This window comes from Mustelus asterias, chromosome 15 (assembly GCF_964213995.1).
Source record: "Mustelus asterias chromosome 15, sMusAst1.hap1.1, whole genome shotgun sequence".
NCBI lineage: Eukaryota > Metazoa > Chordata > Chondrichthyes > Carcharhiniformes > Triakidae > Mustelus > Mustelus asterias.
Genome location: NC_135815.1, coordinates 14077316 through 14096506, shown reverse-complemented (window position 1 = coordinate 14096506; position 19191 = coordinate 14077316). Strand labels below are relative to the sequence as shown.

The 19191-nt window shown below is 43.5% G+C and overlaps 1 protein-coding gene across 6 annotated transcripts in view; it reads left to right on the top strand.

Moving 5' to 3' along the window:
• Positions 1 to 19191, top strand: part of sdccag8 (SHH signaling and ciliogenesis regulator sdccag8) — a 317675-nt gene that overhangs the window by 60690 nt on the left and 237794 nt on the right. The gene's annotated exons all lie outside the window — the stretch shown is intronic.

Here is a 19191-nt window from a genome sequence, read left to right as displayed (position 1 = left end):
GCTTTACAGAAATATTACAAAACTCTCTCTATTATGACAAGCAATGTGCCCCCGAAACTGGTTTAATGTGATTTGGATGTTTAATGTTCTCTCTGACAGCAACCACTAGGGGGCCAATACCTTACAGACCACAGAGAAGGCAAAAGAAGCTTTACTGCATTTCAGCAAATGAGTGCTTTGAGCTTGCTTGCATGCCACTTGACCCGTTTTGCATGTTGCTTTGTAGGGAAAAAATCCAGCCACTGCATTTGACATTTAAGTAGATTTTCAGAGACCAATCGTCTACCGATGAGCAGGATGATCTTGACAGAAATGCTGCAGTGCAGAGCAAATGCTCTTTTAATTCGATAATTCAACTTTGCCCAGTCATTAATATGCAGCAAACACTTTGAATGTGGTGAGAGTGGGATGAGCAGCTGATTTAATATTTCTTAAGTAAGAACTATTGTTCGCAGGCAGCGAGCATTGACTGGAAGGTACTAGATCATAGTAAAAAGAACTGGTGTAATTTGTTGTTCATATTTATTTTGCATAAGTGACTGGATCCCTTCAATTGCATGTTTTAATTGTGGACTCTTATTGCACACAGTTACTTCCAGTCTTGTAACCAAATAATAGCCAGAATTTTCAGAAGAATTCAAAGTTGTGTAAAACTTGAGAAAATTGCTTGGGTTTTCTATATTGTACAACAGTTCTCCTGGAGAGCCCTGCGCTATAATAATCTTGAGGGATTCATAGTCTGGTTTTACTCTTGCGCTCATGTGAGATCCGTACCATTTTATAATTGACCAAGCAAATATTTTTTTAAATTGTTTTCATTTGTTTATATGTTTAATATTGTTTTGACTTTTAATTTTGTTCATGCAATAAATACTAAGCAGTGTAGTGTTTATAAGGTGTGACACAAACCAGCAGAATTCTGTAGCTGTTACTTTTACCTGTCGCTGTTCTAGAAATGCATAAAACATGGTTGTCAGGTAACATTTTGGGAGAGGATACATCTATTTCGATTCAGCTTTCAGAGTAACACGACATGCAGAATGATGTTCACAGGGAAATAACATTAGTATATGTTATTTCACCTTGTTATGCATGTACATTGTGTGGCACTTGTTTCTGTCCAAAAAAAAAACCCGCATTTCAAATCATTTATGGTTCGTTTTTAACAACACAGGAAATTCAAGGAAGATTGGGTGGGATCATATTTCATTGGAGCTGTAATACCTGAAAGAAGTGTGAAAGGGGAAAGAGAAATAAGTATATTCTCTACACATTCCGTTTTGGCCATCCTAATATAGTGATTTCTGGAGGGAGATCTTTTAAAAAAATTATGAAGTTCCAAATGAGGTTGTAATTAAGGAAATACATTTCTAATGGCAACATCCAATGATAACCCAGACATATGGATATGATTGCCAAAAAAAATCAGTGTTAAATCAATGTCAGCATAAGGAAGTAATCACCATTGCAGATATGGTGCATACTCAGTCTGAATAGATAATTTTGTATCTCCAGTTGTTGTACATTGCTGCATTATTTTTACTGGATTTAAAAATGAATGGTAAGGGCAAACGAGTTTTGCTTATGATTTCTCATACATCAGTTGGTAGATTCTGGAGAATCCCTGTAGTTGTTGCCAGAATCAAATTAATGTTGGGAAAGGTGAAATTCATGCTGCAGGGATCGCTAAATCTATGTGGGCAGCTTTCTTTGAGCTCAGTAATGAGCACTATCACTTCGCTGCTGGCGGCAAATCTGTGCCAATGGAGGGGAACTAGAAGGAACAGGGGTGCTCTTCCTGGCTCCACAATTTACAATGGACTGCTGCAAGCCCAGGTTTGCATCACCCAATGCATCTGGAATGTTAGAGCATGCCTTCAGATTGCAGTGACCATTTTGTCCCAACTTCCAGTGCGAGTTGAATTGCTCCCCCTGCGACTGCAGCTATCTTTCAAATTCTGCTTTATTTTTTTCAAAAACTCTTTCCATTTGGATACTGCACACTTTTACATCCCTGCTGTGCAACCCTTTTGATTTTTGTACACATAATTATATTTGAATTCATCAGCTTCATTGATAAATTCCTTCATTGACGAATAATGTAACTCCCACCCCCACGCTGCTGTGAGCATAACCATCGGGAAGAAAGAGTACATTTACATGGAGGGCAGTACTGTGGGCAGCTCATTGTATAAGACCACTGGCAATCAAGCCACTGAACCTGCTGACTCAGATTCAAATGGTGGTCTGATAGGCTCCCTTCTCTGACAGCTGGCACGAGTTTTGTTCTTTATAAGTTCCTTTTGTTCTTTAATCTTCATAAATATTAAGGAAATCTCATTCTATGTAGTAAATGTAGGATGACCAAGATCACTGCAAGAGGATATTGTTTTCAAGAAAAGGATTAAGATGATTGATGTGCATTATGCTGTTTATAAAATGCTCCAAGATTTTTGCTCACATGCCAGAATAAAATCACAAAGCTGCCAATGAATGTTAGCATTGAGCAGGCAAGGTCTCCAAGATGTGGCTTCCCTCATTTCGCTTTGCTTTGGCTGCAATACAACTGCTACTGATACATAACTCATATTTTAACCAACACTTTTAAAACTCTGTTGGCAAATGAATAGCATCTTAAAATTTAAACGATTGATTCAAAGGAGCTGACTGCCCTGTCACCACTTTTTAAGTGAAAAAAAACATTTAATCTGTGTCTGTTGAAGGCTGATGAGTAACACCTTTTCAATCCACATTAGTGTATAGAAGTGTAACCTGCCTTTGTCCCCCAGCACACAGCACTGAGAGTGGGCAGAGTAACCATGACTCCCTGTTCATGATTGCTGCCATGATGTGGAGATGCCGGCGTTGGACTGGGGTAAACACAGTAAGAAGTTTAACAACACCAGGTTAAAGTCCAACAGGTTTATTTGGTAGCAAAAGCCACACAAGCTTTCGAGGCTCTGAGCCCCTTCTTCAGGTGAGTGGGAATTCTGTTCACAAACAGAACTTATAAGACACAGACTCAATTTACATGAATAATGGTTGGAATGCGAATACTTACAACTAATCCAGTCTTTAAGAAACAAAACAATGTGAGTGGAGAGAGCATCAAGACAGGCTAAAAAGATGTGTATTGTCTCCAGACAAGACAGCCAGTGAAACTCTGCAGGTCCACGCAACTGTGGGAGTTACAAATAGTGTGACATAAATTCTGATTCTAGGATCGCATGATAAAGACTCAGGAGGAAAAAAGCAGAAATATTTATGTGAAATAGTGTGACATAAACCCAATATCCCGGTTGAGGCCGTCCTTGTGTGTGCGGAACCTGGCTATCAGTTTCTGCTCCGCGACTCTGCGCTGTCGTGTGTCGCGAAGGCCGCCTTGGAGAACGCTTACCCGAATATCAGAGGCCGAATGCCCGTGACCGCTGAAGTGCTCCCCAACAGGAAGAGAACAGTCTTGCCTGGTGATTGTCGAGCGGTGTTCATTCATCCGTTGTCGCAGCGTCTGCATAGTTTCCCCAATGTACCATGCCTCGGGACATCCTTTCTTGCAGCGTATCAGGTAGACAACGTTGGCCGAGTTGCAAGAGTATGTACCGTGTACCTGGTGGATGGTGTTCTCACGTGAGATGATGGCATCTGTGTCGATGATCCGGCACGTCTTGCAGAGGTTGCTGTGGCAGGGTTGTGTGGTGTCTTGGTCACTGTTCTCCTGAAGGCTGGGTAGTTTGCTGCGGACAATGGTCTGTTTGAGGTTGTGCGGTTGTTTGAAGGCAAGAAGTGGGGGTGTGGGGATGGCCTTGGCGAGATGTTCGTCTTCATCAATGACATGTTGAAGGCTCCGGAGGAGATGCCGTAGCTTCTCCGCTCCGGGGAAGTACTGGACAACGAAGGGTACTCTGTCCACTGTGTCCCGTGTTTGTCTTCTGAGGAGGTCGGTGCGGTTTTTCGCTGTGGCGCGTTGGAACTGTTGATCAATGAGTCTAGCGCCATATCCTGTTCTTATGAGGGCATCTTTCAGCGTCTGGAGGTGTCTGTTGCGATCCTCCTCATCCGAGCAGATCCTGTGTATACGGAGGGCTTGTCCGTAGGGGATGGCTTCTTTAACGTGTTTAGGGTGGAAGCTGGAGAAGTGGAGCATCGTGAGGTTATCCGTGGGCTTGCGGTACAGTGAGGTGCTGAGGTGACCGTCCTTAATGGAGATGCGCGTGTCCAAGAATGCAACCGATTCCGGAGAGTAGTCTATGGTGAGCCTGATGGTGGGATGGAACTTGTTGATGTCATCATAGAGTTGTTTCAGTGATTGTTCACCATGAGTCCAAAGGAAGAAAATGTCATCGATGTATCTAGTGTATAGCATCGGTTGAAGGTCCCGTGCGGTGAAGAAGTCTTGTTCGAACCTGTGCATGAAGATGTTGGCATATTGAGGTGCAAATTTGGTCCCCATGGCTGTTCCGTGTGTCTGGATGAAGAACTGGTTGTTGAAGGTGAAGATATTGTGGTCCAGGATGAAGCGGATGAGATGTAAAATTGCATCTGGAAACTGGCAGTTGTTGGCGCTGAGCACTGAGGCCGTTGCAGCAATGCCATCGTCATGGGGGATGCTGGTGTAGAGTGCTGAGACATCCATTGTGACGAGGAGCGCTCCTGGTTCAACTGCTCCATGTGTGCCGAGTTTCTGTAGGAAGTCCGTCGTGTCGCGACAAAAGCTGGGGGTTCTTTGTACAATGGGTTTCAGGATGCCCTCGACATAGCTGGAGAGGTTCTCGCACAGGGTCCCATTGCCCGATACGATGGGACGGCCGGGTGTGTTTGCCTTGTGTATCTTCGGGAGGCAGTAGAGATCTCCAACGCGGGGAGTACGTGGGATGAGAGCACGGAGGGTGTTCTGAAGGTCCGGATCAAAGGTCTTGATCAGAGTGTTGAGTTGACGGGTGTGTTCTTTGGTCGGATCTGCAGGTAACTGTCTGTAGTGTTCCTCGTTGTTGAGTTGTCGGTACACTTCTTTGCAGTAATCCGTTCTGTTCAGTATGACGATGGCCCCTCCTTTGTCTGCTGGTTTGATGACAATGTTGCGGTTGGTCTTGAGAGCGTGGATGGCGTTACGTTGTGCTTGGGTGATGTTCGGGGCTGTCTTGTGAGTGCGGCTGATGAATTTGGTGTTGACGCACCTCCTGACGGCTTGGGCATACATGTCAAGTCGAGGGCAGCGGCCTTCCGGAGGAGTCCAATTCGACTCTTTCCTCTTCGGATGCACTGCGGATCTCTCTGTCGGCTGTTCCAGTTCATTGGCTGTCTCATTGTGTTCGTTGTTGGCCTCTTGGGGTTTGTGGAAGAACTCCCTCAGCCTCATTCGCCTGATGAATTCCTCTGTGTCTGCTGCGAGACTGATGGGGTCTATTTTGGTGGTGGGGCAAAAATTAAGCCCTCGGCTGAGAACTTCGATTTCATCTGGTTGAAGTGTGTAGTCGGACAAGTTGACAATGGACTTCCCTGCAGTGGGACTGTTTCCTACTGTGGTACCGGGGGAGGCTTGGTTGCTGCTGGTGGTGATGCCGAGTTTCTCAAGTTTCCTGTTCTTGGTGTGCATGTAGATGGTGTAGTTCCTTTGTCTCGTCTGCTTGGCAGAGTTTCGCAGCTGGTCTGCGTCCTGAGCGCAAGTTGAGAATATGGATTCGATCTTGGTTTCCAGGCTGCGGCGTTTGCTGTAGAGTTGGTGTATGAGGTGGTTGAGGAGGGTGAGAGAGGTGCGACGGCAAAGTCTCTCAGCGTAGTCTGTGTTATAGGTTGACCTGAGTGGGTTCGTGATCTGTAGTCCTTTCGGTATCTTGTCTGCTTTCTTGCATCTTTGTAGAAACTTGATGTCTGTGTCGATATGCGCGATCTTCTTGGCGATCCTCTCCACTTGGAGCCGGCAGTTTGCGGTGTCTATGGTAGTCATGATGTGGAGATGCCGGCGTTGGACTGGGGTAAACACAGTAAGAAGTTTAACAACACCAGGTTAAAGTCCAACAGGTTTATTTGGTAGCAAAAGCCACACAAGCTTTCGAGGCTCTGAGCCCCTTCTTCAGGTGAGTGGGAATTCTGTTCACAAACAGAACTTATAAGACACAGACTCAATTTACATGAATAATGGTTGGAATGCGAATACTTACAACTAATCCAGTCTTTAAGAAACAAAACAATGTGAGTGGAGAGAGCATCAAGACAGGCTAAAAAGATGTGTATTGTCTCCAGACAAGACAGCCAGTGAAACTCTGCAGGTCCACGCAACTGTGGGAGTTACAAATAGTGTGACATAAATTCTGATTCTAGGATCGCATGATAAAGACTCAGGAGGAAAAAAGCAGAAATATTTATGTGAAATAGTGTGACATAAACCCAATATCCCGGTTGAGGCCGTCCTTGTGTGTGCGGAACCTGGCTATCAGTTTCTGCTCCGCGACTCTGCGCTGTCGTGTGTCGCGAAGGCCGCCTTGGAGAACGCTTACCCGAATATCAGAGGCCGAATGCCCGTGACCGCTGAAGTGCTCCCCAACAGGAAGAGAACAGTCTTGCCTGGTGATTGTCGAGCGGTGTTCATTCATCCGTTGTCGCAGCGTCTGCATAGTTTCCCCAATGTACCATGCCTCGGGACATCCTTTCTTGCAGCGTATCAGGTAGACAACGTTGGCCGAGTTGCAAGAGTATGTACCGTGTACCTGGTGGATGGTGTTCTCACGTGAGATGATGGCATCTGTGTTGATGATCCGGCACGTCTTGCAGAGGTTGCTGTGGCAGGGTTGTGTGGTGTCTTGGTCACTGTTCTCCTGAAGGCTGGGTAGTTTGCTGCGGACAATGGTCTGTTTGAGGTTGTGCGGTTGTTTGAAGGCAAGAAGTGGGGGTGTGGGGATGGCCTTGGCGAGATGTTCGTCTTCATCAATGACATGTTGAAGGCTCCGGAGGAGATGCCGTAGCTTCTCCGCTCCGGGGAAGTACTGGACAACGAAGGGTACTCTGTCCACTGTGTCCCGTGTTTGTCTTCTGAGGAGGTCGGTGCGGTTTTTCGCTGTGGCGCGTTGGAACTGTTGATCAATGAGTCTAGCGCCATATCCTGTTCTTATGAGGGCTGATTGGTTCTTATGAGGGCTGATATGAGGGTTGATTGCTGCAACATCATATTGTGCATCTGAATTCACCATATTTAAACTCTAATAACAATACATGTTATCAGTAAAGGAAAAATCTTTTTTTTGTTCTCCATTGCATTGGTTTGAATCTGGAATATAATATTTTATTTCACAAAATCTCCAATTAATCTCCTGCTCTGACTCAGGGGTTATGGATTCAAACACTTCCAAAACTTGAGTACAAAGTGGAGGCTGACACTGAGAATGTGCAGCATTTAGACTGGATTTTTTCAGACAGCATCACATTCAGAACTTTTTCAGCACTGTGTAAAATGAGGCCCAGACTGTCTGTTTCAGTGCATAATTAAGAACCACAACATTTCTTTAAAGAGCTTTCATGTAATTTTGGCCAACATTGATCCATCAAACCTAATGCTGCCAAAAATAGACTTAACTAGCTATTTATCTAATTTCTATCTGGGGGATTCTGTGGTGCACAAATTTGCTGCCTTATTTGCTTGTAAAACAATAGTGATTTCCACTCAAAAACAACAAATTAGCTACACCACGCCTTAGGGTGGCCCAAGAACAATAACAAGTTTTATATAAATGCAAGTTCATTCTTTTAGTATTCAAGATGACTAATTTTAGAGTGGGCGGGATTATAAATTGGCATTTAACATTAAAAACATTGAAACTTCATTTTATAATGTTTAATAGCTCGCTACAGCAATGGTTCTCGAACTAGAGGTTCATGGAAATTTTAGAGGTCCTTGAATTGAACTGCCTCCATCACATGTTTCATATGATAAATTTATGTTGTTATGGACAAGAGGCGGTTGATTTAAACAGCACCAACTTGTCCTGTCCATAAACAGAAAGGTGTTCTGAATTGTTTCCCTTTGTGGAAACAAAGGCATATTTCCCAACCCTTCCATTTTGGTGCAATCCATGTTTTTTTTTCAATAACCCCCAAACTCAAGATAGGATGACCTCAAAAGGGTTAATTTATTTGCACACACTCAAAATGTAGGAGGAGGATCACTACACCAAGACTATTTATCATGAAACTCCCGCTGAAAAAAACAGTGGGATTTACTCCAATTTGACACTTAGAATTTTTTTGGGAGAATCGCCCCCACTGAGTCAGAAATTAGGTGCAACCTCTGGGAACATAGAATCATAGAATCCTACAGTGCAGAAGGAGGCCATTCGGCCCATCGATTCTGCACCGACTCTCTCCTCTCATCTTACCCAGGCCCTATCCCCGTAACCCCACATATTTAATCACCCTACACATGTTGAGACACTAAGGGACAATTTACCAAGGCTAATCCAGAGGGAAGGACAGATAATGCCCAGCTCGGAGACACCCTGCTTCATGAACTGCTTCGTGAACTATGTACCACCTGGAACTAGAGATATCTGTTTAATGTAAACATAAAAGCAGACAAGATTAGAGTTTAAGTAATATTTTGTGTATGTGCCTTTCAGTGTATAGTTATGATAGTAATCTGTGATCTGGTAGAGTGCTGCTCCAGAGGTCCCTCTGAGGTAATGATCTCCCTGCATGTGTTGGACAAATAAATGATCTGTATCTGAGTTTCCTGTGTCAATTCATAGAATCCCACCATAACACAACACTTTCCTATTCTGATATTATTTAATATAATGGATGGGAATTCTATGATTAGGAATCCCATTTGAGAAGAGGTCCTTCAACCAAAAAAGTTTGAAAACCACTGACTTGCATGCAAATTCCAAGTGGAGTAAGACTACCTCCAAGAAATTGTTTTCCTTTAATTGCCTTAGTGAACACAATTCATTGGCCTGACTCTTGAGTCAGTTTCTTGTACATTTGCAACTGGTTTGCCTCAACGTGGAAGCTTTGTTATAATTAATATTAATTCAGTTGTGTTTGAATTGTTCATCAGAAACAAAGGATTTTTGGATGGAGGATTGGTTAGCTAAGGGGCAATAGGGAGTAGGCATAAATGGGTAATTTTTATGTTGGCAAGATGTCATTGAGTGCCACAGGGATTGTGCTGGGTCTTCAACTATTTACAATCTATATTAATAACTTGGATGATGAGAGCAAAAGCATGATGGCTAAATTTGTTGATGACACAAAAATGGGTAGGAAAGTAAGTTTATAAGGAAGAAGGCATAAGGGAAATAGATAGGCTAGGTGAGTGGGCAAAAAATTGGCAGATGGAGTATACTGTAGGAAAACGTGAACTTGTCCGCTTTGGTAGAAGGAATTTAAAAAGCATATAAATGGTGAGATTGCAGAATCCTGAGGTACAGAAGGATCTGGATGTCCTGGTGCAAGAATCAGGAAAAGTTAGTATGCAGATACAGCAAGTGATTAGGAAGGCAAATGGAATGTTGGTTATCTATCGGGTAATGGAATATAAAAGTAAGGATGTCTTGCTACAGTTGTATAGGGTATTGGTGACCCCACATGAAGTAGTGTGGACAGCTTGATCTTTCTTAAGAAAGGACATAATTGCATAAAAAGCTAGTCAGAGCAAGGTTCACTCGACTGATTCCTGTAATGAGGGAAGATCCTATGAGGAAAGATTGGGCCTGTATCCATTGGAGTTTAGAAGAATGAGAGGTGATCTTTTTGAAACAAATAAGACCCAGAGGGGGCTTGGCAGGCTAGATACTCAAATGATGTTTCTCCTTTTTGGGAGAGACCGAACTAGGGAACACAGTTTAAAAATAAGGGGCCTCCCATTTAAGCTGGAGATGAGGAGAAGTTTTTCCCTCACAGGGGCTTATGAGGCTGTGGAACTCAATTCCCCAGAGAGTATTAGAGGCAGGACCATTGAATATTTTTATGACTCAGTTAAACAGACTGACAAAAAAGTTAAACGATATAGAGTGTAGAAAGGAAAGTAGAGTTGAGGCCCCCAAGCAGATCAGCCATGATCTTATTAAATGGCAGAGAAAGCTTAAGGGGCTGAATAACCTACTCCTGCTCCTAATCCATGTGTTCATTTGTTTGAATGTTCCTATGCAAACTTCATTTCAAGAATTAATTAAAATACATTTCACAGTTTGGGTACTCCTTTTCACTCAACTCCATATTTATTATTATTAGGATGAACTTTAAAGAAGTTTTTAATTTGCAATCACTCTGAACTATTACAACCAGAACCCTGGATATGATTTGATCAGTTTCCCTCTTTTTAGCAGTCCAACTGTTGATTAATTTTGGCTAGGTAATTAGAAGCCTTGTACTGAATAAACATTTTTTGGTTTAGCTCAGGTGGCTGGACAGCTGGTTAAGCAATGCCAATAGCTTAATGCCAATGCCAATGCGGTTCAATTACCATACCGGCTGAGGTTATTCATGAAGGCCCCACCTTCTCAATCTTGCCCCTCTCCTGAGATGTGGTGATCCTCAGGTTAAATCACCGCCAATCAGTGCCTATGGTTATCTGGGACTATGGCGACTTTACCTTTACTGAATAAATGAGTTTGAGAAAAAGAAATGATGAATGTCCGTTACCCCTCTTTCCAATAACGTTTAAAAAAGAAATGAGAGAATACAGCAAATAACTGAAGAGAACTACACAAGATTTCAAGTTTTTTTTTAACAAACAAATATTATTGTACCTATAAAAGAGAAATGAAACAAAGCAAGCACTTGCTAAGTCAATGCTATAGTTTGCAGAGACTTATCCTATAAACTTGGTTCTACTTTTGATTTCTCAAGAGTTCCCTTATTTTTAAATTCTTGAATGTTCAGTCATATTCATCTCTGGAACCAAGCCAAAGGTATATTGCTGCTCCCTGGAATTCACCCTGATTTCTCTTCCGTGTTCCAGCTATTCTCCAAGGTACAAGATTTCATGGGGTCCTTCCACCACCTTTTGGATAAGTGACCCTCCATTTTTTTTACCAACCCCACAACTCTGAATTTCACAGCTCAAGTATAGGCCTCCCTGTGACTTCTGTGCAGTGGCTTAAAGCAACAGAAAATACCTTTAGTTCCCAATAGCCTGCTGCTATAGTTCCAAACTACAAACAAGCTGATTACTTCCAGAACTGCAACAAGGTTACTCCAGACTTATCTTGCTCCAAAGGCCATCTTCTCTTCATCCCAGGGCCTACTTGCAGTCTCACCAGCTCCTGAGTTCTGGTGCTGCTGGGACTGCTAGAGCTACTGGCCAATCCTTTTGGACGGCAGATCTCGAGGGCAGGATCTGAGGGGTGGAGGTCTGAGAAAGTTTTAAACTAAGTAGTGAGGACAGGGATCAAATTTTGACAGATGTGGTATACATAAGATTAAAGACAAGGCAAGAAAGGTAAGTGCCAATATGGGAACTTATAAACATTGCGACAGGAAGGGTCAGAGAGTACAAGTCTAAGAGTAAATCAGCAGATAAGGCCAGATAGTACAAAAATAATAAAAGGCTAAAACTTAAGGCTCCGTATCTGAGTGCACGCAGCATTCAAAACAAAGAGGAAGAACTGATAGCACAATAGAAATTAATAAGTACGATCTAATAGCCATTATAGAGACATGGATACGGGATGACATAGATTGGGAACTGAATATTGAAGGGTATGTGACATTTAGGAAGTTGAGAATAGGTGGAAGAGTGGCTTTGTTATTTAAAAATGGTATTAGCACATTAGAGACAGATGACCTAAGTTCAGAAAGCCAGGATGTAGAAGGAATTTGGGTTGAGATGAGAAATGATAATGGCAAGAATTCACTTGTGAGAGTGGTACACAGGCCCCCTAAGTGTAACTACATGGTACTGTAGTTGAGAGTATAAACAAAAATGGGAACTTGTTAGAAAGGTACTGCGATAATCATGAGGGATTTCAATCTACATATAGATTGGAAAAACCAGATGGGTAAAGGTAACGTAGATGTGGAGTTCATAGATGTTTTCAGGATAGTTTATTAGAACAGCACAATCTGAAGCCAACCAGAGGGCCAGTTATACTAGAACCTGCTATTCTGCAATGCAATAGCATTAATTAATAACCTCATAGTGAAGGCATCCCTAGATAGCAGCGATCATAATATGATTGACATATAGATCATAGAATCCTAGTGCAGAAGGAGGCCATTCGGCCTATTGAGTCTGCACCAACCACAATCCCACCCAGGCCCTATCCCTATAACCCCATGCATTTACCCTAGCTAGTCCCCCTGACACTAAGGGGCAATTTAGCGTGGCCAATTCATCTATCCTGCACATCTTTGGGAGGAAACCGGAGCACCTGGAGGAAACCCACCCAGACACAGGGAGAATGTGCAAACCGTACTCAGATAGTGACCTAAGCCTGGTGCTGTGAGGCAGCAGTACTAACCACTGTGCCGCCATGCTGCCCCAATTGAATTTTACATTTCAGTTTGAAGGAGGAAGACTGCATCTAAGACTTGTATTTTAAACTTAAATAAGGGCAACAATGAAGTAATGAAAGCAGAGCTAGCTAAAGTGAACTGGCAAATATGTTTAAGTGATAGATCAATAGATGCTCAGTGGCAGACTTTTAAAGGGATGTTTCAGAATACATAGAAAAAACACATTCCAATGAGAAAGAAAACTTGCAAGGGAAAGGTCCATCATCTGTGGTTAACTAAAAGGTTAAATACAGTATTAAACTTAAAGAAAGATTATACATTTGTGCAAAGACATTGGCAGGTCAGAAGATTGGAAAGAACATAAAGAACTTCAAAAATGACAAAACGATTGACCAAGAAGGAAAAACTAGAGTACAGGAAAAGCTAGCCAGTTATATAAATGTGAATAGTAAGAGTCTGTATAGATATTTAAATAAGAAAAGAGTTAAAACACTGTTCTTGCACTGCCTTCTGAGAAAGAGAGTTCCCCCAGGTGTGGTCTCCCCAATGCCCTGGTTAAGGTTAATTCAATTTAAAGTTTTGCACAGAATCCACTTTACCAAAGCCAGAATTAGTGTCTTTTTTCCAATGAAAAAAAACAACTGTGACGGGTACTCACTCGTCCCTGCAGACAATACCCACGTGTTCTGGTTGTGCCCGAAGCTGGCAGTTTTTGGTCTTCCTTCTTTGACATTCTGTCCAAAACTCTAGATATTGACTTACAGCCTTGTCCTTTGATAGCCATATTTGGAATCTGATCTGAAATGGCCAGTTTCGCTAAGATAAAGGCAGACATCATTGCATTTGCTTCATTTGCCTGCAGGTGGATTCTATTAAACTGGAGGTCCCCCAAGCCATCCACTGCTTCATCCTAGTTGGTGGACTTAATGTCTTTTCTATATTTGGAGATGATTAAGTATGCCGTAAGAAGATCCACTGAGATTTTTTTTCGTAGATGGCAACTTTTTGTCTCTTTCTTTAAAGAGTTAATTACTGTTAACTGTATTTTTTTTGCATCATTTCATAGAATCATAAAAACCCTACAGTACAGAAAGAGGCCATTCGGCCCATCGAGTCTGCACTGACCACAATCCCACCCAGGCCTTATCTTCATATCCCTACATATTTACCCACTAATCCCTCTAACCTACGCATCTCAGGACACCAAGGGCAATTTTTTTTTAGCATGGCCAATCAACCTAACCCGCACATCTTTGGACTGTGTGAGGAAACCGGAGCACCCGGAGGAAACCCACTCAGACACGGGGAGAATGTGCAAACTCCACACCAGACAGTGACCCAAGCCGGGAATCAAACCCAGGTCTCTGGAGCTGTGAAGCAGCAGTGCTAACCACTGTGCTACCATGCTGCCTTTATGTTTGTTTGTTTACTGGGATGGGGAATGGCATCATTTTGCTGTATTGCACTTTGTTTATCTGCTCCTTATCTCTTTTGAAAAACCAATAAAAACAGTGGCCGCAAGGACAAAGGGGCTCAGGGTCAGACTGGGCATCTACACTTGGATGGTTAGCGGCTCAGTGGGAGAGCCGAGATGAAGACTTGAGGTTTTTTCAGGTCAAGGGTAACAGGGAAGTGCAAAGCCAATTAAAGGGAGATGAAGTTTTGGTGAAGGAGGATGGGGGAACTTGGTGGGTGTCAGGGAGAAGATAGAAGGTGCTGGACTTTTGTCAATATAGATGCTGGCCGTTTTATTGCAATGTCACAACACAGTTCCACGATGAGAACCAGGACTCGCAATGGAAGGGGAGCCTTCAGTGTTGGTGGAGTTAGTGGTGTGCTTAGTGGGCCAACTAAAGGAGCACCCTCATAATCACCAGTCAACTGGAGAACCATATTCTGGTGCATTCTCATCACTTCATGTAAAAGCCCCAAGACAGCAGCATTCCTCCGTAATTCATGCGTCTGATTGCAATGTCATTCCAGCAACGTTTGGAGCAGCAGTGAAGCTTGAACTTGTGATGTTTGTGTCTAAAGTTAATGCTTTTGTAAAAGAACATTTTAGTTACAAAGAAGTGCTGTATAAAAAACCTGCCAGTAGAGTGTGCCAAAATCCAAGTCCTGGATGTATCTTTAATTTGGAGGGAAAGGAATAAAAGAGACATCCGGTTTTTCACAGGAAGCTCAGTTCAGAAGTAGATGCATTGTGTTTGTTTTCTAAATTGTTTAAACTTGACAAAATACTTCAGAACTGAAGGCCATCTTCTCTTGACCAGTGCAGGGACATTCAGAATGAACAAGGGAAGTGGAGCTCCAAATGGAGACCGATGCATGATGCATGCCTTCTCATTGGCTGAATTGATCACAGTGGTTAGCACTGTTGCCTCACAGCTCCAGGGACCCGGGTTCAATTCCATCCTTGGGTCACTGTCTATGTGGAGTTTGCACATTCTCCCTTTGTCTGCTCGGGTTTCCTCCGAGTGTTCCGGTTTCCTCCCACAGTCCAAAAATGTGCAGGTTAGGTGGATTGGCCATGCTAAATTGCCCGTTAGTGTCCCAAGATATGTTGGTTAGGGGCATTAACAGGGTAAATATGTGGGGTTACAGGGATAAGGTGGGGGTGGGGGGGTTGAGCCTGGGTAAGATGCTGTTGTCAGAGAGTCGGTGCAGACTCAATGGTTGAATGGCTTCTTCTGCTCTGAAGGGATTCTATGATCAGGGCTGAGGGAAAATTGCAAATGATGTGATAACTACATGGGTCAAAGTTACTGTATTTCCTGGATGGCCAGATTCGTATCAGGACCTCAGATTCAACAGTGATACCCAAGAGTGCCTCCTACACAGTTCAGGATCCTTATACCTTGCACAACAAATGATATGAGACAACAAATGGTGATTGAGTAGACCACATCATCTGTGGGTGCTCGGGAATGAAGTGCAATGCCCTTAATTGCACATAATCATTTCAACAACTAGCAGCTTAAGAAAATGCAGCAAGCATAAACCTGGTGCAATTATACATACATTTACAATTGTAATTGATATTTACAGGGATTATACACCTGTACCACCTTTGTTCCCTAAAGGTTTCTTTATCTTTCTTTTCCTAACACTATGCCTAAGCACAGCCCCAACATCCACAACTGAAGTGGAGGCAGCCTGCTGACTGCTATGCCTTATTGGCTGTGTGGACTTTGGTGAGCATCTTCTCATGGTCTGAGGCCAGAGGGCCCTGGCTTGCTAAGGTTTCCTGCACAGATGGTGGTCTACCCTCCTTGGCCTGACCTACTGGAGGCGATGGGGGCATTGGCAATGTGGAGGTTGAGTGCAGGAAACCCTTGGAGTGTCCTGGGATAAAGCCCCTGGGATGCCTTGCTGAATTCCTCCACCCAGTGGGTGCATGATGGCATCTACGTGACTCCTTGAGGATAAAGGTCAAGCTGCCTCTCACCTAGCACTGCACATTTGGCTAGAGGAATGGAATGCAGGTCCTAGTGCATATCCTGCAACGAATGCGTGTTCTGCTGGACCTGGGTCTGAAAGGTGGCTGCTGCAGTTTCCATGAAGGCAGCCAAGCACTCGCATGCCAGAGCCAAGAAAGCAGACAGAACATGTACGGACTCCTCCAGCCTTCGGTCCAGTCTGCGCATGGTCTCAGGCATCACTGCCTGATGTTCCTCTGCCTGTCTTTGCATCTTCAAATGTCCCTATGGTCGGATCCAGAGGTTTATCATCTACATGGGGCTCAGCAAGCGGGGGCCTGGCCTCTAGCAGTCCTCTGAAAGTCAGAGACCTCAGCTGTCACTGTGCTTTTTAAAATAACTTACAGCCCTTTGGCAAATCTGATGAAAGGACATCGATTATGTTTTTCTTTCTCCATTGACGCTGCCAGACATCCTGGGTGGGATTTTCCAGCCGTGCTCGCCCCAAAACTGGAACGTCCCGCTCAGGGTCAACGGACCTTTCCATGGTCCACCCCTCGCCCGCTACCATTCCCATGGTGGGCGGAATGGGAAATTTCACCCCTCTGAGTATTTTGAGCCTTTTATATTTTATTACAGATTTCAAGCATCTGCATCATTTTGCTTTTGCAACCTCTTTGTTGGTACTACAGAAATATCTTAGAAAAGTATTCAAAATGTCACTTTTAAATTTCCAAAGCTTCTGTTAATTTCAAGATTGATAATTGGGATGAAATCAAGATATTGGCCCAACTGCTCAGCCTGATTTCAGTTTACCAGAATTGGAAAGATCAAATGATATGCCTGTTCCCTCATCCAGATGACTCGTTTTCTGTGCTGCCCTACATTCAAAACAATTTGGCCTTGCTTACATGGAAATGTGAAATTTAGAGGTCTTTTTTTTTCCGCTCATTAAGAGGTAGTCTTAAGGGTAGGCGATGCCGAGTGGTATTATCACTGGACTATTAATCCATAAACTCAGCTGATGTTCTGGGAACCCGGGTTCGAATCCCGCCACGGCAGATGGTGGAATTTGAATTCAATTTTTAAAATCTGGAATTAAGAATCTACTGATGACCACGAAACCATTGCCGATTGTCGGAAAAACCCATCTGGTTCACTAACGTCCTTTAGGGAAGGAAATCTGCTGTCCTTATCTGGTCTGGCCTACATGTGACTCCAGAGCCACAGCAATGTGCTTGACTGCCCTCTGATCAAGGGAAACTAGGAATGGGCAATAAATGCTGACCAGCCAGCGATGTCCAGCCAGTCCCATGAATGAATTAAAAAACAATCTGAATGGGCACAACTAGTGGCCAGTTAAAGGCCAATGACAAATTGAAGATTTATAACTGCTCTGCTCCTATCTTTGGTGGGAAGCATGATTATCTCAAGGTGTGCATGAGAGTTCTGTTTATTTATTGCCACTATATTTAAAAAAAAAGTGGCACTAGTGATATTAGTGTTTTACATGATGTGTGATAAATGCAGTTGAAAACTTGTATGAGCAGATTTTTTTCCTCCGGTGTTACTGATAATGAGCTGAAGGATGCATTGTATTTTTAACAATAGGGATGCTATCAAGAAAGTATGCCAGGAAAAGTGTTACAGCAAATAAGTGTGATAGAAAATTCACAAAATATACATGCATGCATCCAAATAATGTAGGTGTGTGTAGATCATATATCATACGGTTGTGGATGCAAATATAATTGTGTATAATGTTTCATCCTTGTGTACCTAATATGCACACATCGATCTTGGTACTTTGTGGTTTTGATTTCAAGAAAGTACATATTTGTTTCATATACTACTGAACAACAAACAAATTTGCCGCATTGAAACACAAGTCAGCCTGATTTTTCTACAGAAGCAAATACTGCAGAATCTGGGAATCTAAAATAAAAATAGAAAATTTATAGACATTTATATTATTGGGGCGGCACGGGTGGCAGAGTGGTTAGCACTGCTGCCTCACAGTGCCAGGGACTCGGGTTCGATTCTAGCCTTGGGGTCACTGTCTGTGTGGAGTTTGCACATTCTCCCTGTCTCTGCGTGGGTTTCCTCTGGGTGCTCTGGTTTCCTACCACAGTCCGAAAGATGTGCAGGTTAGGTGGATTTGGCCATGCTCAGTTGCCCCTTAGTGTCAGGGAAATTAGCAGAGGGAATACAGGGACAGGACCAGGATGGGATTGTTGTCGGTGAAGGCTCGACGGGCCGAATGGCCTCTTCCTGGACTGTCAGGATTCTATGATTTCTGTGATTTGTCTATGATTTGTCAAAATGTTGGAAATACTCAGTGAACCTGTTGTGCCGAGCGAAGATCCCGCTAATTTAGGAAAATTGTGTGCGGGTTTTGTCCTGGCACCAAACGATTTCCAGTTCCTTTCTGCTGGTGCAAACCGGATCGCTCCCAGAAAGGGCGCGGGGCTGATTAGCATGAGATTGACTTATTTTCAGTCTCATTAGCGAGTTTGACATGTGATCATCCCACCTCCCAGAATGTTCCCATCCCTCAAAGGGACGTCACACAGGAGCAAATTACTACTGATCCCTTGAAGAGTGGTCCAAGTGCCATGGATTGCGAGGGTGATTGAAGAGGTAAGTATGGCTTAGCACTAACCTCCAGGGTGCAAAAGAGCAAGTCAACCACTGCCATGGTGCATCTCCAACAGCTTTGGGACAGCCTTTTCCAGTGGCTCAGCATCTGGCTAGGGGCCAGTTGTTTCCTGGGATCTAGCGGACCTCCACTTGCCCAATCTCTTGGAGGTTCCCATCTCCACCTGATGTGCATCAGCAGCTGCGTGCGTGGTGCTAACCAGATAGGGACCCTGAAGCCTGACTTCTAATTCCGCCCACCGAGGTGCAAGTCTCTGCACTGGTGGATGGTGCAGGTGATGTCTGGTCAATACTTTCTACAGAGTATTCCTCCGAGGTGGTGGGGGTGGGGGCTGACTCCTGATGGCCCTGCCTCATCAGCTGTTGATCCTATAAGACAAGAAACATGGTTCAGTGTAAGGGAGGGACAAGTGTCTGGAATTTAAAGCACCTTAGTGGTGAGCATGAAACTATCACTGATTGTTGTAAAAACCCATTTGGTTCAGTAATATCTTTTAAGGAAGGAAATCTACCATCCACGCATGGCATGGCCTACATGTGACTCCAGATCCACAGCAATATGGTTGACTCTTAACTGCTGTCTGAAATGGCCTACCAATCCTCTCCATTCAAGAGCGACAAATGCCAGCCTTGTGGGTGAAGTCCACATCTCAGGAAAAAATGTTCA